Here is a 19500-nt window from a genome sequence, read left to right as displayed (position 1 = left end):
TACTCACTTATGCAGTGTAGCATTGTTATTCCGAAAGGCTCCTTCTGTGATGAAAGTTTCCCAGAACTACAAGGAAGGATTGGCCTTCACACAACATTCCCGAGATGGTTTGAGGAACGTTCCGATAGATTTTTCTGTTATATATGCTGACTTGGTAGGTGGGATACCCTGTCCTGGTCTGAGGGTATAGATTCGAACCCGGCCGAGAAGAACGCCCACAATTTTGTGGCACAGTATATAAACTGAGTGCCCCGGCCATTGTGCCGTCGCCCATTGTAATAGACCGGGAGTGTGGGATACGCGAACCCAGCGGGCTGGGCGTTACTAAGCGGTAATTGTCACGACAATGTATCCGACACCTTCGGTAATGGAAGAAAACAGTAAAATCGCAACACCCGATCGATGAGGGGGGTCCCTGTCTTAAAAAGGGCTCGTACACTATGCTGGGTCTCCAAATTCCTCATGGCACGAGCCGCCAATGCACGGGTTTCTTGAAGAAGGAGATCATCCGCAACCAAAACTAAGAGCCCACTGAACTACTGAAAAACGTTTGAGACTACTGCTAAACCCTATACAATTTTGGGTCGCAAAAGATAATGACATCAGAAAGTAAAGCAAAAACAAAAAAACCAAAAGAAACATTATTTCCTTGAAAAAAAAAGAAGAAAAAACTGTGCGCAACATGGCATCGGACATCCCAGGGTCCGACCTGTTACCTGACCGACTGGAATTCATTGATTAACTTTTTAATTAGGGAATTTCGGGCAAAAGCGGGATGGCATATTGAGAGACAATCGGACATCCCAGGGTCCGAGGCTCTCCGCTTAACTCCATGGCGAGGTTCTACAGCGCACTTTTCAGTGTTATCACTACTCAGGCTATTGAAAAACGAATCGCAGCTGAGCAACCAACGAGCACTTGAGCTCCCATTGACCACTTGCTTCTCAGAGATACGCATTGTACGTTTTACCGCGCTCCGGATAATCTGGAGCTGCAGGTGCATCACTGGTCCACTATCTTCTCCACACCAGCCTATGGTCTTCTCCCTGCCCAGAGGACAAGGCAGCAGACACTGGAACCGGAACAGAAACAGCGTTCTGGCGGCTGTCTACTGAGGCCAACGTCCCTCGGCCCCCTAATGACAGCCGCTGGGGTAATGACAGCCGCTGCCGATGGCTTCACCTCCGACGTTTGTGGAACCTCAGCGTCCTGATGCTCAGACTCCGCGATTCCTGTCTCAGAGCCATTAGGAATGGGAAAAATCTTCCCGAAAATAGCACCGCAAGGGGTACTGTCCTTGCGGTGGGATTCAGAAGAATATTTCCATGGAGCAGTAAAAGGGTACTGTCTTGCGGTGGGATTCAGAAGAATCTTTCCATGGAGCAGTAAAAGGGTATAGTGTCTTGCGGTGGGATTCAGAAGAATCTTTCCATGGAACAGTAAAAGGGTACTGTCTCGCTGTGGGATTCAGAAGAATCTTTCCATGGAGCAGTAAAAGGGTACTGTCTCGCTGTGGGATTCAGAAGAATCTTTCCATGGAGCAGTAAAAGGGTACTGTCTCGCTGTGGGATTCAGAAGAATCTTTCCATGGAGCAGTAAAAGGGTACTGTCTCGCTGTGGGATTCAGAAGAATCTTTCCATGGAGCAGTAAAAGGGTACTGTCTTGCGGTGGAATTCAGAAGAATCTTTCCATGGAGCAGTAAAAGGGTACTGTCTTGCGTTGAGATTCAGAAGAATCTTTCCATGGAGCAGTAAAAGGGTACTGTCGTGCGGTGGGATTCAGAAGAATCTTTCCATGGAGCAGTAAAAGGGTACTGTCTTGCGTTGAGATTCAGAAGAATCTTTCCATGGAGCAGTAAAAGGGTACTGTCGTGCGGTGGGATTCAGAAGAATCTTTCCATGGAGCAGTAAAAGGGTACTGTCTCGCTGTGGGATTCAGAAGAATCTTTCCATGGAGCAGTAAAAGGGTACTGTCGTGCGGTGGGATTCAGAAGAATCTTTCCATGGAGCAGTAAAAGGGTACTGTCTTGCGGTGGGATTCAGAAGAATCTTTCCATGGAGCACTACTGCAAGCAATACTGCCCAGCGTTCTTTCAGCCGTAATCGAAGACATGATCCACCCGGCGGCGGACCGCGTTATCAAGGTGCCCTTCCTCAATATATATATATATATAAAGGACCGGCTCCCATTTGCCTCCCTCCACCGCGTACGCGGATTTGAAGGGAGACCAGAGCATATCAGTTGTTGTATTGCCAACTGTATAGGATGGAACAAGCGCAAGTCTTGCCCACATCACGTCACGTTAGTTGTGTATTGTCATCAAGCAGGAGAGCTAACCTATGGAGGAAGTCCCCTTTGCACAGACACTAACTTCACGTTACAATCTTACAAGCTAGATAACGACACTCTAGGAGTTGTTGTGTTGCCAACTGAAGAATGCGACAAGATGTGGGTGCTTGTGTATTGTCGTCAAGCAGGAGAACTACCTACGGTTGGGATTAATGGTGGGACTAATATATCGCTGATTTTATTGCGACCGTGTTACTAGCGATGGCATGCTCGTATTGGTGACTGATTAGATGAGTGACAAACTTAGTGAGCCCATCTTCCTTATCGTTTTAGCCTACCACTGCCTGTGTCCTTAATTTACTGATTTGCTTCATTTTCCCCAACCAAGTTAACAACTGAGGCCAGTTCTCAAAAACTCTGCCCCATTGCTTTCACACTACTTAATACTTTAGAGAGAGAGTGTATTGGCATCTAATGGAAGGCCGGCAACATCAGCAGGCTTTAATACTTTTATCTGTATACGTGACTGTCTGGTCAACGGAAATCTTGCTGAAGTGACGAGCAACATCTTGATATTGTCATCGTGCAATGTTGACGGTGCATGCTTTGTGTGCAAGAAGGAGGGGGGTATATGTTTATTCACACAAAAGGAGATGTCAGCCAGGCAAGTGGCAAGAAGGGGGTCGGATGGCCATTGAGGATGGTCTGGTCAGCTTGCTCAGGGGGCGGCGGCGGCGGCTCTGGACTGGGAACGTCGGGACTGGGAGGTACCCGGGTTCGAATCCCGGTGCCGGCTGTGCTGTCTGGGGTTTTTCCTGGGTTTTCCTCAGACGCTTTCAGACATATGTCGGCACAGTTCCCTTAGAAGTCGGCCCAGGACGCACATTCCCCAAGGGCGACAGTCGTGACGTTGCCCACCTCTGTGAGGCCGACAATGTCGAGCCCTTTCGCCATCCAGCGCCACCGCCACCACCACCGCCACCACCACCACCACCACCACCACCACCACCACCACCACCACCACCACCACCACCACCACCACCACGGGCGGCGGCTCGGATTTGTGTCCAGACAAAGCGATGACATATGTGCCTGGTAGGACTTCCAAATATATTTCGTCGTCAAAGGTACGTACGAGCACTGTGGGGGATTGTGTCCTTTGAAAGTGACGAAGTGATGTAATATTAAGAAGGACAGCGCAGGACAGTGGCGGCATTGCGGACAGGGACACAATTATTTTCGTTCGAAGACTGAAAGAATATCGTACGTTTGGCTAGAGCCCATGCTTGAAAGCCTTTGCGCGGATGGAGTGGCGGACTCGTCGGCCAGTATGCCTGCGTATAAGGACCAGCATCTCGTCTTTTGCGATGACATGAGCTTTCTTATGTCTTTTTTTGTTTCTTTTCTATTTTCACAGCCTTGCATGCTTCTTGAGTCTCAGCAGTAACGATTGCCTAGATGTGCCTGACCATCAAGTTAGACAACGAGGATGAACTATGCCACTAATAGACGACTCGCATAAAGCCATGAAGGCAGGGCGGCAGGTTGCGGTGCACCGCGGGAGTTTCGTCCTTTCGACTTCGCGTGTCTTCCGTTTGTCCTGCATATTATTCTGTGTGATGACGCGCAGCAGTGCGAGCTTTCTTTGCAAGTTGAGTGCATCCAAGAGAATTGCAGCTCGGCTCAAATTCCACATAACTGAATTCGAGTTATGCTCCAAAATGTCAACTAGGAAAAAAAAAAAAAAGGAGAGCGAACGGCGTAAGCTCGCGTCTATCGCGACGATTCGGTTTTACGTTCGCGTGCGCGAAACAACATATCGTTTTGAATAAATAACATTGACTTCACCTTAACAGATAATACAGAGTTTTAGGTCTCTGTACCCTATCGCCTTTGCGTACGTAAGGATAGCGCAATGCGCGAAACTCGCTTTAATGTTTTGCGCGTGCGCAGAACCACCAACGCTATCTCTTACGTACGCAAAGGCGGTAGCTTACGATGTATTAAAACTCTCTATTGTGTCCAAATGCGCACACCCAATATGCCAACAAGGAACATGATTCTATTTGACGGTCACGATCGATGACTGGACAGTTGTTGCTGTGCGCCGTACAGAAACAATTTTTAGTGCATGTAGAGAAGAACTAACTTACAAACTACCTAGATAGTTTGTAACGCCATGACAGATATCGATTCATATGCAATAGAAATCACGAGCAACGGGGTACTAGCAATGTACCCCACCAGCAACGGGGTATGGTGTCGCCTCTGGCGATGAAACTCCCCAATCACCATCAAATAGAGTTGTTGTTGTTTTTGTACGGAAGCGTAATCCACAGACGGTACAGCATTGCCCCAGAGCATGATATGCGAGATACCTTATTTCCCATGATTCCCACACGCTCCCGTATACGCACAACAGATGGCGTTACAAGTTTTGCAAGCCGTCTATTGCTACGTATCTTCTATTGACATTAAACGGGATGCGGTACTTCGAAATTTGTGGTTCATTGGGTTATGCACGGGTTGTGCTTCACGCCAGACCACCGAGTAAACAAAAATCGTATTTCTAGTACCAAAGTCAGCGAGATACAGACCCTTGAAGATAATGACGACATACGTATTATTCTCATAAGCACATGAGGCTTCCCAGTGTCGCTGCACACGAGAGCTAGCATCCTCTCTGGCGCAGTTCCCAGATGAAAAATTTTCCAACTGGGACCAGTTCAAACTGTGTTATTGAACTGGGACCAGTTCAAACTGGGACCAGTTCAAAACCAGTTTGCAGCTGGTCCCAGCTTGAACTGGTCCCAGTTCAATAACACAGTTTGAGCTGGTCCCAGTTTGAACTGGGACCAGTTCAAAACCAGTTTGCAGCTGGTCCCAGCTTGAACTGGTCCCAGTTCAATAACACAGTTTGAGCTGGTCCCAGTTTGAACTGGGACCAGTTGAAAACCAGTTTGCAGCTGGTCCCAGCTTGAACTGGTCCCAGTTCAATAACACAGCTTGAGCTGGTCCCAGTTTGAACTGGGACCAGTTCAAAACCAGTTGGCAGCTGGTCCCAGCTTGAACTGGTCCCAGTTCAAAATACCAGCTTGCAACTGGTCGCAGCCGAAGTAGCAACGTTTCTCCTCCAAGCGGAACTGAGCCACTCGGGAGCTCATTTGGATCTCCATGATGAAACCCACAGATGCATGATACTGAAATAAACATGAATTATTTTATTGTGCACTTCTGAAACAGACATTTTGTATTTCACGATGCAGTTTCTCACTGACTTTACAGAAACGGTTGAGGAAAACAGGAAGCATTCCGGGCAGCCGCGGAAGTCATGTCATCAGTTGGTTTTCTACGTATAGAGCTGCAGAAGAGCTATCATTACAAATTCATTTAGTTCACTATACACACATATGTCGCAGACACTCACCTTTCCTGTGTATCCCCCGTTACAGAAGGCGCTTGTGGAGTCCGACATATTGCTCCGCAGTCGTCCTGTGAAGCACAATATTATCACCAAAACATGAATTGAAAGGCACAACTACTCAGACAGACTCACATGCTTTTCCGATCCACGCCACGAGTACTCTGGTGAGCTATGCGGATTCTAGAGCAACCCATGTTTTCCGTGTGAAGGATCTGAAACACGAGAATAACATGCATTAAAAGCGGGAACACGCAGACTAACGGCACATGATGAATAAAAGAACGAGAAACCAAGAGACACTTTTCACAGCGTGTGGTGTGCAAAAAGTTGCTTTGTTAACGTTAACATCGCATTTACATAAACCGGGCGTTGGTCGTGAAAGAAACGCGTCAATATGTTCTCGTGCAACACACTGGGGAGACAAACTTTACGTGCAGCAGGACGGTACCATTATTTATATTTCTGCTTTATTCGCAGGAATCAAAAAACACTTGAGCATAGTACTCACGATGAAGCAGTCTTCGCAGCTGCAACAGAGCCGCAATCGCATGACACCTGTCTGGTCGTACTGAAGCCGATTACGCTCACTGTAATTTATATTGTCGCATGTCACGCTAATAACATTAAGAGCAAAAATGTCACTTGGGACATGCTGAGACGAACGCGAAAAGTCAAAACACGGCAGACAAGCGCGAACGCTGTATCTTGAAGCAGCAAGCGACCGTTACATCTTGTTCAAACGCGTCGTTCATCAGGGGAGCAGGAACGCGCAAAATATGCAAACATAATAATTCCAAATTAGCTTTTGTTAACATTAGAAAAAAAAAATAGAAATATGATTTTTTTACTATAAAGTTGCTTTCCGATCGTCCCCCCAACCTTTCTTTCGTAATCTTCATATATGTTATTACAAACCTATCCCGGAACCCCCAAACCGAAACTTCTCCCAAACATGTCAGCTGGTCGAGCTTGAACTGGCACCACTTCATTTTCCAGTTGCCACCTGCCCAGCTTGAACTGGTACCAGGTCATGTCCAGTTGCCTCCAGCCCAGTTTGAACTGGTACCAGTTTATGTCCAGTTGCCACCAGCCCAGTTTGAACTGGCGCACCACTTCACTTTCCAGTTGCGACCCCCACCTTCAACTGGTACCAGGTCATGTCCAGTTGCCTCCAGCCCAGTTTGAACTGGTACCAGTTCATGTCCAGTTGCCACCAGCCCAGTTTGAACTGGCGCACCACTTCACTTTCCAGTTGCCACCCCCACCTTCAACTGGTACCAGGTCATGTCCAGTTGCCCCCAGCCCAGTTTGAACTGGTACCAGTTCATGTCCAGTTGCCACCAGCCCAGTTTGAACTGGTACCACTTCACTTTCCAGTTGCCACCTGCCCAGCTTGAACTGGTACCAGCTCATGTCCACTTGCCACCAGCCCAGTTTGAACTGGTACCAGTTCATGTCCAGTTGCCACCAGCCCAGCTTGAACTGGTACCACTTCACTTTCCAGTTGCCACCAGCCCAGCTTGAACTGGTACCACTTTAGTTTCCAGTTGCCGCCAGTTTGATCCCACTTGATTCCAGTTCATGACCAGTTGGAGGCAACTGGGAACGAACTGGTACCAGTTGACTTCCCAGTTCATTTTTTCGCCTGGGTTGCTTGTCTTGTCGCCGCATCTCATTAGTTTCAGTATTCGCGGTGCCATGATTCTACCTGTTTGTTGCACCAAGTGATGTACAAAAATGGAACGCAGGTCCACATCGATGTAAACAACCGTCTTTTCTATTTTTCTGGCCTAACATTTGACCGATGTCGCAGTCACTCGAAGTTGCGCATGTATTAGGCACGCATATCGACCCTTTAGGCGACACACAAACTTTGAAAACTTATCATTTCTTTTTTATACACACAATATTTTTCAAAGTATGTGTATTGTCATCAAGCAGCAAAAATACGTATGGAGGTAGCCTCCTTTGCACTAACTCTACCGTACAGTCCTACATACCAGATAACAATACTCCCTAGGAGAGCTCGCTTTTCGTATAGCCACGCCAAGCGAACAATCCGCATATCCACGATCCACTACTGGTGAATGTCAAAATATTTATTACAAATTAATGTGACGTCTTCAAACGATTTGGTGATTAATGAATGATGTCAGTTGCTCCAGATTCTGGCTTCTTATATCGAGCATTTCGAAGTGGCTTCGAAACGAACGACTGAAAAAGCTGCGCGTGATTCATATTGTGTGTTGTTCTCGGAGCTAAGACGGTTTCCAACGCCGCCGCCAACTGGTTCTAAAATTTACAGCCGTGGCGTCTCTTTTTTTACAATCTAATTATGCATCCTATTCATAGCATAATAGACCCCGCGCACAAATCAGCTGTTGGTGACACCTAAACCCCCTTTTTCTCGCCGTCCCTTTGGCTGCCGTGCAATAAGAGGAAAACGAACGGGTCGGCCGTAGATTTTATTTAACTCTCTTTCTAACGTCTGTTTCATGACGTGACTGCGGCATGATGAATGCAGCTGTTTGTCGCCGGAGTCGGCGTCTTTCTCTTCGTTAGATGACTCGAAACCAGATGACAGAAAGATAGTCTTCTCTTTTTTTCTTTTCTTTTTTTTTTCTCGAACAGAAAGAGCGTATGCGGGCACGGGTGATCACTCACCAAAGAATTGTGGGGGCGGTGTTGCTTCTGTGCGCATCCCCTAGATGGCAGCACGTTCCCGCTCTCTGGCTGTAGGTTGGATTCTGGGTTAGGACGGGTGTTTTTTTTTTTTTTCGTTCAGTTTGTACTAGTATTGAGGGTGATATTGAATGTACGTGAGAAACAACGTGGGCATTTTTCTTCAAATAAGCCGGAAATAAAAATATGTTGGATTCGAAAATGCCGCCATTTGGACACAAATGCGCACGTACACGTATCCGTCAGTAAATGGGCGATATATTTTTTGCTGGTAATAAATGTAAGAGCAGATATTACAAAATTCATTTTATTGTCGTAGTCGATTATTTTATTGTCGTGACGTTAGTTAAAGGAGAATACTCTCAAAATACCGTCCCACTTCACATTGGGATCCGTCAGAGAATATGCTTACTCAGTCGTGATGACGAAATAGACTTGCATTTGTTGTACGTGAGACAACTGAAATAGCGAGCTAGAGAAATGTTAGCTTGACTATTATTGTTCCGCGAAAGTCCACTCAAGCATAAATAGCAAATATAAAACAAAAGCGGGAAAGCGGAGGTGTATCACTGCTCTTTCAGTAACGCAGTGTAGCTCTTTTACAGAGGTAGCTTCATAGGACCCATTAACGTCGACATCCCAGCAGGTACGTTCCATTGGCGTATCCGGGGGGGGGGGGGCGATTGCCCCTCCCAAAACGTCAATTGATACATTGAATTTCACTCTCTCCCCTCTCCCCTATGCGCTCCGACAAGGAAACCGCCCCCCCCCCCCCGAATCAAGAGGTCTGGATCCGCTCCTGGTCCGTCCGTGACGGTCTTACTAGAGAGAAGGCAAGGACACAGTAGGACCAGGATCGGAAATTGATCACGAGACCATAATTTTACTGCCAACGGTGATCTTGAAGTAGACGCCTTTGATAGAATGCCCAACGACGTCATCAAAATAATATATCATCATATTATCAAAAACGCAATTTTTCTTCGTTTCTGTTTCTTTGATCAATGTATTGCTCACGAAAACAACGCACTCCGGGTGTGGCTCACACCAGTGTTGGCGCCATTAAAAAGCGGGACAAGAAAAAGTTGCGAAGCAGTAAGGCTCCCCCCCCCCCCCCACCCCCATTTCACTATTGCTTTTTCACATCCGTCTTTCTTCTGGCTAAGTAATTGTTGACAGATATGCAAATGAGCAATTAACCCTCCTTCTGTCGTTGCTATTTTTGGCGTTCGATAGTTCTCGCTACATTCTTGCTTTGTTCCTCTTCAACACGACGAGGAGTTAGCAACACTTCGCGAAACCTGGTCTTCTTGTGCCGCGGCTATGACCTTAAATATGCAAGAGAGAGAGAGAAAGCGAGGAAAGGAAAAGAGAGTTCTGTAAGGAAAAACGAACTGGCTTTATTCCGAAGTGCCTGGCGCTGAAAGCGGTGTGTAGACATTATGAAATGGGGAGACGGTAGCAGGAACCAGTTGGAGGCAGGGAGTTTCTACACGTCCAGGGTCGACTTCAGAGGGAGCCATGCCAGCATTCGTCTGGACGGTCAGCACGGCACTGGGAGATGGATAAGACGGATATGGTATCCTCACGATCTGAGCATCATTCAATGATCCCGCAGGAAGGGTCGCTCGTGCTATAGCTGTCGTCCCTCAACGTGAAGCCACAAGTTGCTGCTCTGCAGTATTTCAATTGAAAAGTTCACTTTCTTGTCATCCTCTTCGCAGCGTGTCGAAGGAAAGATGCCATTGAACACATTCCACATTAGTGTTGTGATTGAGTTTCAGTGACCTCTCGTGTCATGTGTCCACAACAAAACCGACTGGCTGCGAAAATGCCAGTTTTCGGCTGAGTACGATTTGACATACACTCTATACTGGACGCACACGCTTTAGCTGTTTACTTTTTGCTCCACACTGGTGCGTTTTCTGCCGGGACTTTCGCAAAGTCTATCTCTTTCTCCGTGGCAAGGATATCCTATACGTCTGTGGACGGTGGCTGTCAAATTTCGGTTACATCCGGAGCCATACAGCCACTACTCACAAGACAGGACAGTGTCTCCGGGCTTGAAGTGCCGCAAACGTGCCGTTAAACGTTTTGTTTGTATTCGTGATATCATTTTTTCGGAAAAATAACATCGGTTCACACAGTGTTCACCTTCTAGCACACCCTATCTCGCAACAAATAAAAAGTTCGAAGGCATTCGCACACGCGGCTGAAAGCGGTAATCCCCCGGTCGGCGTACTAATTTTATCTATATGTATTTGCACTAAAATGACGTAATTCTGCTTCCGGGTTTTTTCGTCGGCAACATTGATCGTGAGTCCATTGAAAGATGATTATGACCGAAATGAGTTGCTACTTCGTATCCCTAATTAACTGGCATAAGTGAACACGAAAAAAAAAAAGTACAAATTACACGCAACTAAAGAACAAGACTTGGAGAATTTAGCGTATCAGGAATGTCCGTAATCATTAGAGATCCTTACCAATTAGAGAGTACCACTGGATTCACATCATTACTACGACATCCTACACAAGCAAAAGAACCTTCCGAAACGGTCTCGTCTCCCAGCTTGGGAGGGAATTTGATGGCTCGCTGAACTGCCCTCTGATTGGAGGATCAGTTCACAGGGAGAATTTGTTCAGTGTTGTGCACTATCTACGGAGGAGGAACTCCAAGCGTTATATATTCAGCGCCGCCCGGAACAAAAAAACCAATACGTGTGCATGTAACCCCAAACGAAGATGGAGACTTCTTCGCAAAGATTGTCCGCACTCTGTTTATTACCAGCTCCCGTGGCATAGTGGTTAAGACGATCGCTTATTTCCACGCCGAGACCGGGAGGTGACACGGGTTCGAGTCCTGTCACCGGCTGTGCTGTCTGAGGTTTTCCCATGGGTTTTCCCGAAGACTTTCCAGGCGAATGTCGGCAAAGTTCCCCTTGAAGCCGGCCCAGGACGCACACTAACCCCCCTGTCCCCCGCTCTTTCCTGATGTCCTCTCTCCATCTGTCCACGTCTGTACGCCGCTCATAGCCATAGTTGCTTCGCGGCGATAACACGGAATTTAAGAAAAGATCTGTTTATTCACCCTCTGATTTCCGGTCAGATATGCTAGCAATTGAACAACGCTAGCTAACCTCTCACCAACACTCCAAGTCATGCTAAGGACTCTCTCTCTCTCTCTCCTTTCTTATGTTACAGGGTTGCCAGTCGCACTCACATTCACTGAGACGAATAAGTGGTAAGCATCTCACTGGCCATTGTGCCTTTCTTCAAATACTGCCATTCTTCAATCTGCTTACTCATTGCTTAAAGGAGCACTGAGGTGACAGCCAAATATTTCTTTTTTTCGCTGCGGCGTGTCCTGTAGCTAATGAGCTGGTGACCTAGATCAGATCTGATCGGAGAACGAGGGGACGTCGTGACGTAACGCGGTCCCCGGGCACGTGACTCGTGACGTAAGCGGCGCAGCTCAAGCACGTATTAGCGGCGCGTGAGCTGAGAAGAAAGAAACAAAGAAGAAGAAAAAGATGCACGGGGACTTCCCTACGTCACGCGAGGATAGTCTCGGCCGCGCCTGACTGCTTTCTCAGGCTGTCTTTGTAAATTTGATTGCGCAGTTATAAAACATCGCAGAACGAAGGTGTTTTGCGTGGGGGCTCCTGATAGCTTGACGAATGAGGCAGGGTTTCGAGCCTCCTTAAATGTCACCTCGTTTCTCAAAGGTGTTGTGATTGATAGGAATCATTATATCACGCACGCATCGTACTGCACGCCACAGTATTGAGGAAAAAATATTTTTCTACGTGTAGCAAAAGATTTTCTGACGAGATATAAGCCCTCGAACGCACGAACTCGTCCAGCTCTGACGTCAGAGGCGCGCGCGAGTTACGGCCATTCCCATTGGTGCTCCAGAGCACGTGACATCTCCCGCGCTGCCGCACTGGCGGAGACACCTGCAATGGCGTCGACCGAAGTACACGGGTTTCGGTAATCGCGGTGCCGCTTTTTTTTTGCTACGCTTCCGTTTCTCCCGTAAAACTTGTCATGTAGGTTCACATCGATGCCAATAATTGTCTTTCACATTTATTTGGCATAGCTCTTTAAATCGTAAGCCGTTTCGTCAGGCCCACTTCTGCGGAGTCCTCCGTGGCGGGTTCTGCAGATAGCGGCCGAAAGATCCGGGAGGCCCTCGTGTTGGAGTACGTACAAGGGAAGAGGCCTTTTGCATAACGGCTGCATCGAGAGAAGGGCGGGGATCGATGAGCAGACGACGCTCTCACGCACACGGGATTTGAAAATCGACTCTCTTCATCTATACTGGCAGAGGAACAAAAAAAAAAAAAAAAAAGAATCAATAAAAAAAAGTGAATAACGGATGTTCTTTCATGAAATCGAAGGGCATATAGGGAAGTGGTCTAGTCGTTGAAAATGCGTGACAGAAGAAGTCTGGACGTCATGGTTGGGCGTACCTGTTCTCTGAGGGATCAAGGATGTCGCAACTGTAAACTTGTGTACGTACTTGATTATTTTATCGGTGAACCAACATTGGCTAGCTTTTTGTTTGTTTTTTCGGTATTGATCAAGCTAGAACATGTGATTTCTAGACAATCTAGATGTCGCAAAAAAAAAAGAAAAAGAAAAACGCAGAACGCGTGCCGGAAAAGGGTGTGTGGTTCAGTGTGCAGTGTCGTCTGCAATGTGTCGCACAGTCGCAGACGTAGTAAACAGGACTTTTACATTGACGAACATCCTGCAGAGATTACCTTGACGGATCAGTATATGAAATATCACGTTTCAAATTTTACTTTGTATTATCGTGTCCTAAAAAGACTTTCAAGGGGGCCAAAAGGTGATATCTTTGGGTTCGCTATGACAGGGAACTCAGTCAACAATCTCACGACCGTGTTTCATTCCATACATAACATCACTGTTTACCAGCGGCATCGGCATCGGCACGGCCGAGCGGGTTAAGGCAGAGGCAGAACCTACAACTTGTTCGGGCGGAATATGTTTTGCGCCTTCGGCTTAGAACGTCATGAACGTTACCTCAAGACCCCACAAGGCACACTCGCAGTACAATCAACCGTGAACAAAACCCGTGAAAATAATCACTTAATCACGTCCGGAATGGCTGTTAAATTCTCGTTCTTTCGCTCTGGTTTCGAGAACTGAACGGGAAATTGGTCTTCAAATTCAATCCACCATTTCTGCAGCTTCCCTTTTCTTCCAAGTTAATTGAAGTTCTTCCCGTTAGGGGGCTGCTCTTATAACCGTGTTCACAGAAGAGTGCTGTTCACTCAAGTAGTAGGCTTGCCTCCATTTGCATGAGCCTCGAATTAAAGTCTTCATTTCCTCGCTACCTTTATGAAAGAAACAAAAAGAGGAGGTACTCTGAGCCAAGAGATGGCGCTTTAATCAAATCGACGCGGAGACTCGTGAGATGAAAAGGGGAGACTCAAGGGTCAAGTAGCCGCATAATGTCATTGAAGGAAGGCTCCGTTACCGCTAGTCTGTTAAGGCGGCCCTTCCTCTCTTTCTCTTCTCTCTTTGTCTCTTTTTTCAGGACGTTTCTGCGAAAACTAATCTTGCGTTCGATAACGTAATAAAAAATGATATTCTCCCAGTTGCAAAGGGGCATACAGGAGCGGAAACACATCATTAGGAAGAGTCCAGCCAGAAGCAGACGACAATACTATAACAGCAGACGACAGATACTCTAGCAGACGACACCGAGTCTGCAATGAATGACGTTGTGGAAGAGACTTTCTGAGACTATGAACGAGACTTGTGTTTCTGGAAACTTTCGTATTTTTATGTAGTAAGTAAAAAATTCGTTTCTGTGTATAGTAATTTTTTGTTCTTCTAGAATTACCAACTGCAAAACAGTAGACCCTTTCATTTGCTTCTCAAAGCAGACACGACGTGTAGGTTGCTCTGCGAGCAAGCAAGCGACATCATTCTACGTTGCACGCGTCGCCGTCTGCTACCTAGACTCACAAGGTCAGTAATCCCACAAGGCACTTATCCCTCATAGCAATCGCGGCAGTTATGAACCACATTCCCGTACGAAAACCGAAAAACTAAACCTTACACGGCGAAGGCCACGTGTGGCATATTACAGCCATGTCTAATACCCCCGCTTCCGTCTGCTTTCTCTCATTATTGCAGAGCAGCGCAGGGAAGCCGACTTTAAAGAGTCACTCAACTTCAGCTGACGTATTTACTTTACGTCATTTCGAGAACGCCATAACTCCGACACTATTTTGAACTCCACAATCCCCACAGATCCTAATCCCTTCTGCCGTCTCTCTTAAACATGACGGACGGGTCTTAAAGGAATTTCTTCAATTCGCTTTCGGGCCACGACGTGATCTGCACGCCGATCTCAAACCAACATCCGACACACTACGTCCCTCTTCCGAAGAAAGCCACTTTAAAATCCTTCACGGACACTCATACATCTGGCAACCCTGTTGTAACGATAACCTAAAAATAAGAATAAATCACCCGCATCTATCTGTATACAGTGCGCGGTATTTGTCCAAACAGTGGGGGGGAGGCGTTATATTCTGGACACGGCAGCATGCAAGCCTCGTTCCATTAGGGAAGCAGCCGACTCAAAAATCGGATTATAGCCGAGGCGCAAAGCAGAACTTGTCAAGATTTATGGACCTGGCCACGTGAGGCCTCGGAGCACGAGCGTCAAATTGAAGAACGCCTTTAATCCCGGGACGGAAGCTCCGATCTCTGGAGCTTCCCAGCAGCACCCACGTGCATGGATCTGTAAGAGTCTTTCTTTTTTTTTTCTTTTTTTTTGTACACGATGGCCGGAATAAATCGACTGGATCCGCGCAAAAGGGGAAAGTGCAGCCTGTCTGCTTCGCTTATCGGTGGTTTGTGCTCATTCCTCTACCTTGTAATCCCCGCGCCCTGAATGAAAAGAAATTGTTGTCATGAATGATAAAGGCTTTTCTTTTTTTTTGTTGTTGTTGTTGTGTTTAATGAGCGTGTATATGTATACAGGTTACGGTATGAGAAACTGCGATGAGCGCAGTTGGGGCTTGGCGGTGCTTGTGAGATTGATGACGCAAAATGCGCAGTTAAATTTAACGAACTTAGGAGATTTAATTACACCTACGCTTTCTCACGTATTTATGATGTGCCTTTCTGATGCAGTGTTTCCACGAACCATGCAAATAGAAAAAAAGTCATTGTGTTGTTCAAGGGAGGTGAACGGGGAACGCTGCTGCCTATTTTTTTCCAAACATTTTTGAAGAAAATATATTCCTACAGCTAGATGACTTTTTTTTACGAAATTTTCAGTGATAACTAAGTCACAGTATGGTTTTCGAAATGGCCGCTCCACTGAACTAACACTTTTAAAACGAAAGAAAGTAATCCCGAATGACCTTGAAAATAAGCGACTAATACCCCTGTCGCACGGGCAGTCTTCAATGGTCATTGGAACCAATCGTCATTGAAAGTGTGTGTAGCGCCACCTAGTGTGTAACGTGTCAACCTGTCGGGGAACATGAATCCAATACTCTTCGGGAAGTTGACACGTCATACACTTGGTGTCACTACACACATTTTCAATGGTCATTGGTTTCAATGATCGTTGAAGACTGCCCGTCTGACAGGGGTATAACATTACGAACAGCCTGGATTTTATAAAGGCCTCTGACACCCTGAATCATGAAGTACTCCTGCATAAATTATATTGTTATAGCGTACGTGATACACCACTTGCTCTTATCAGCTCTCACCTCGGCTCTATAGATTGCAATCAGTCGATATTGGCCGACAATTGTCCTCACATCTTTGTATACCCTTAGGTGTGCCACGAGGCAGCATTGTTGGGCCCCTATTGGTTCACGTTTACATTAACGATATTGTTGGAGTCATTCCCAACGCTCAGGTTGTTAGCTACGCTGATGACTCCGGTCTCGTAGTCTCGGGTATTGATGTGTACGATATAATTAACAGGGCCCAAACGGCTCTCTGTTACTTGCAAACAGGGTCTAAAAATAATTGCTCGAAAATTAAGAGCACAAAGACAGAGGGAATACCTTCCAGACAGAAAAATAAGCATACATTCCCGTCATCATAGCGGGCTCCGAAATTGAGCTAGTCAGAGAACAACAGCTACTACATGAGCGATGATGGGATGAGGTGATTCACGGCAACAATTGCGGTGCCATGCCTCGGTGCATATGGGTTAATATATGAGAGGGATGACGACGAAAGAGATGAGGCACACACACATGACACGGGCAAATGAGATATCACACACGCGGGTGCGTCGTAGCTGATGGGGGATAGTAGTTCATCCGGTCGGCCAGACGGAGATGTAGTGCTGTGAAGATCACATCTCCGCATTCATGGCAAAAGCTCTGAACTCAGAGGAGTTCAAGCAGGCTATAGTAGACGTAAAGAAGGGATAGAATGAGTGCAGACAAGGACGGTGCTGCACAGGGTTACAACGAGGACCCAAGATTGCGGCAAGGCTGAGCGGCTTGTTGTTTGTATACGGGTCAGTTGGGACTGGAGCATTGCTCTCTCCGAACTGTATATAGAGGACACTCGATGAGGACGTGTTGAATGCTTGCCACTATGCCGCTGTTGGAACGCGAGCTGGTTCAAGCATACCCCACACTCTTAAAGGAGTACAGAGGGCCATCCAAAAAAATTTCAGATTAAGACATCTGATGAAAGTGTGTGTGTCATTTTGCCGAATAGCGCGAAAGGTTTTGATGTGTGCAATTTGTTTCCCAGAAAAAAACTCACATAAACGTAGCTCCGCGCCTTCACCCTTAACTCGCCACTCAAGCTATAACGAGGATGAGGAGGTATGATGGCACGTCACCGATGACGGCATAAGGAGACTCGTTCTGGTTTGCCGGTCAGTGGGGTTCAGCGCCTTGTCCCTTTGCCGCCGTAAACCTGTTTTGCCAGTTTTCCCGGAGAATTGGGGATAGAAAGAGTGGCCGAAGCATTACCGAGCAAGGAGAAAGGCTTTATCAGAACCCCGAACAGCCGAGTAGCAGACGACAGCGGAGTAGCAGACAACATTTCTCTAGGCCAATCAGCGTGCGTTCTCCTTATAGCGTCAGCGCGAGGTTCCAGGCAGATCACAGGCTGGTACTGCTCTTCACCACCGTTGCGCACGGTCGCTTTTTGCGGCGTATTTTAAATTCAATTTCTGCGATAATTATGACTCTGTGGTGTAAATTACTTCGCATGGCGCATCTTACTGGCAAACTTAACAGTTTTATAGGAAGAAAACTGGGTGTTAAAAATGACTTCTGTGCTACTTTAAAAATGATGGGGGGGGGGGGAGGGGTTAATGGCAGGAGATAGGTTCGCCGTTGTTGGCCACACAGAGGTGGGCGTCGTCATGACTATAGCAAAAAAAAAAGAACACAAAGAAAGGACGGACGGATGGAGGATAGACGAGGATGAAGGATGGAGATGCGGTGAGGGTGCACGAGTTCGTCGGGGAGAGCAAAGTATTATATGGGTCGTTGAGCAAGGCCCGCCTCGAGCAGAAAGAATATGAGGTTTCTTGCTTTGGCGGAACTTTCGGCAGAAGAACCAGCGGGGTAGAGGATGTCGAGTTCGCCTCAATGTAGCTTTCACCCCGACATGTCTCCCGACATGTTCTGACCTAACAGCTTCTCCCCCCCCCCAATAAACTAATACTACTAAACTAATTAACTAAACAATTAACACTAATACTTCACTACATCTCAAGTTCTCTGCTCGCAAGTTCTCTGTTCACTATTCACAAGTTAGTAAATATTTTGTTTGTTTGTTTGTAAGAAGGGAAAAAAGAGAGGAGAAATATTTTCTCTTTCGTGTATGTGTAAGCTTCCTTAATGTGTTGAGCTGTAATGTTATTCCACGCTACGTATACCGTGCTATCCTCGGGTTTTCTCAAGTTGCTTTTTATCCGGGGCCACCACCAACTTTGTAGACGAAAACAGACCTCAGAAAGAAAAAAAAATCAATAAATAAAAAGGGTCATAGTTTAGGCCCTGCCTTGGAGCGTTTTGAGAAGTGTATACCCTAGAAGGGGTCTTCGCCGCACAACCGGGAAGTGCCATGCATTGCTGTTCGTATCAGTGGCACATAGATAAACAAGGTCTGACCGCATAAACGACGGGACGTCCGCATATCGCGACCGTGCTTTCGGCAGCAGTTGCTTCGGAGACGAGCCGTCATCAGTCACGTGAGGAGCCACTGGTAGCCACAGAAAACGTGCGTTTGAAGCAGACGACACTGAAGCAGACGACATCGCGACTCTACGCGCCACGTGGTGAAGGAGAGAGAAGGCATGCTTTCTGTATCTAGGTGACTTTGCCCGTATGCGGTGGTGACGTCACGGGGAAAATGCGGAAGCCTTTTCGTAGCGGCAAGTCACTCGCTACACTGCTTTCATTCACTCTCGCCGTGTGTGCAGCTCAAGCGAAACGAAAGCAAGCGCCACCTATGGCACGCAAGGGCTCATGGGAACTTAGAGCGCATTAAAGCATTACTAGAGTGCCAGAGGCGGAGGTAGAAGAAGAACAACAACATTCTCGATGTGCCCAGCAGCAACGTCATGGGTCAGCTGGGGTAAACCATAACCGAAGCAGACGACAGAGCAGTGTCCCTCAAGGTTCCCATGCTGCTTTGAGCCGCGCGCATCTTTGTAAAATTCGTCTATGATATCATACATGCGTCAATGAGCATCGAAATGGCGAAATCCTATCAACCCACCTTTCGACTGAGGCCCATCGCATTACGCCGTTAACTCACCAGCACACAGTTATCACTTAAGACACTTATCAAGCGCCTCTTCCCTAACCCTAATACCCCCTTTTTTTTACACCCCTGTTCACCGCCACACTCCCCATTAAGCGAAGCATAAAAGCAGCCTCTCCTTTCCTTACTTCCGCCTCGGCAGCGTCTTTCCGCTTTTACCCAAGAAGACGTGTAAAACGCGTTCGTGTCCCGCGCTCGTAAATCGGCCGCGTGTGACGTGACGGCCTTCCCGATGCTTTATGGTCGGCCGACCCTTATCGTCGCCCTGAGACTCATTGCAACGAAAGGCCAA

At 47.0% G+C, this 19500-nt stretch overlaps 1 protein-coding gene and 1 long non-coding RNA gene across 3 annotated transcripts in view; one reads left to right on the top strand and one right to left on the bottom strand.

Moving 5' to 3' along the window:
- Positions 1-19500, top strand: part of LOC135394949 (male-specific lethal 3 homolog) — a 151391-nt gene that overhangs the window by 10734 nt on the left and 121157 nt on the right. The window lies entirely within an intron of this gene.
- LOC135396245 (uncharacterized) lies at positions 5489-6452 on the bottom strand. Its single transcript, XR_010423357.1, has 4 exons — positions 6223-6452; positions 5847-5926; positions 5718-5782; positions 5489-5651 (listed from the first exon to the last, which is right to left on the bottom strand). It is a non-coding gene; the product is annotated as an uncharacterized LOC135396245 (long non-coding RNA).

The sequence above is a fragment of the Ornithodoros turicata genome, chromosome 5 (genome assembly GCF_037126465.1).
Source record: "Ornithodoros turicata isolate Travis chromosome 5, ASM3712646v1, whole genome shotgun sequence".
NCBI lineage: Eukaryota > Metazoa > Arthropoda > Arachnida > Ixodida > Argasidae > Ornithodoros > Ornithodoros turicata.
The sequence above is the reverse complement of the archived record's forward strand: the minus strand, read 5'-3'. Positions and strand labels throughout refer to the sequence as shown.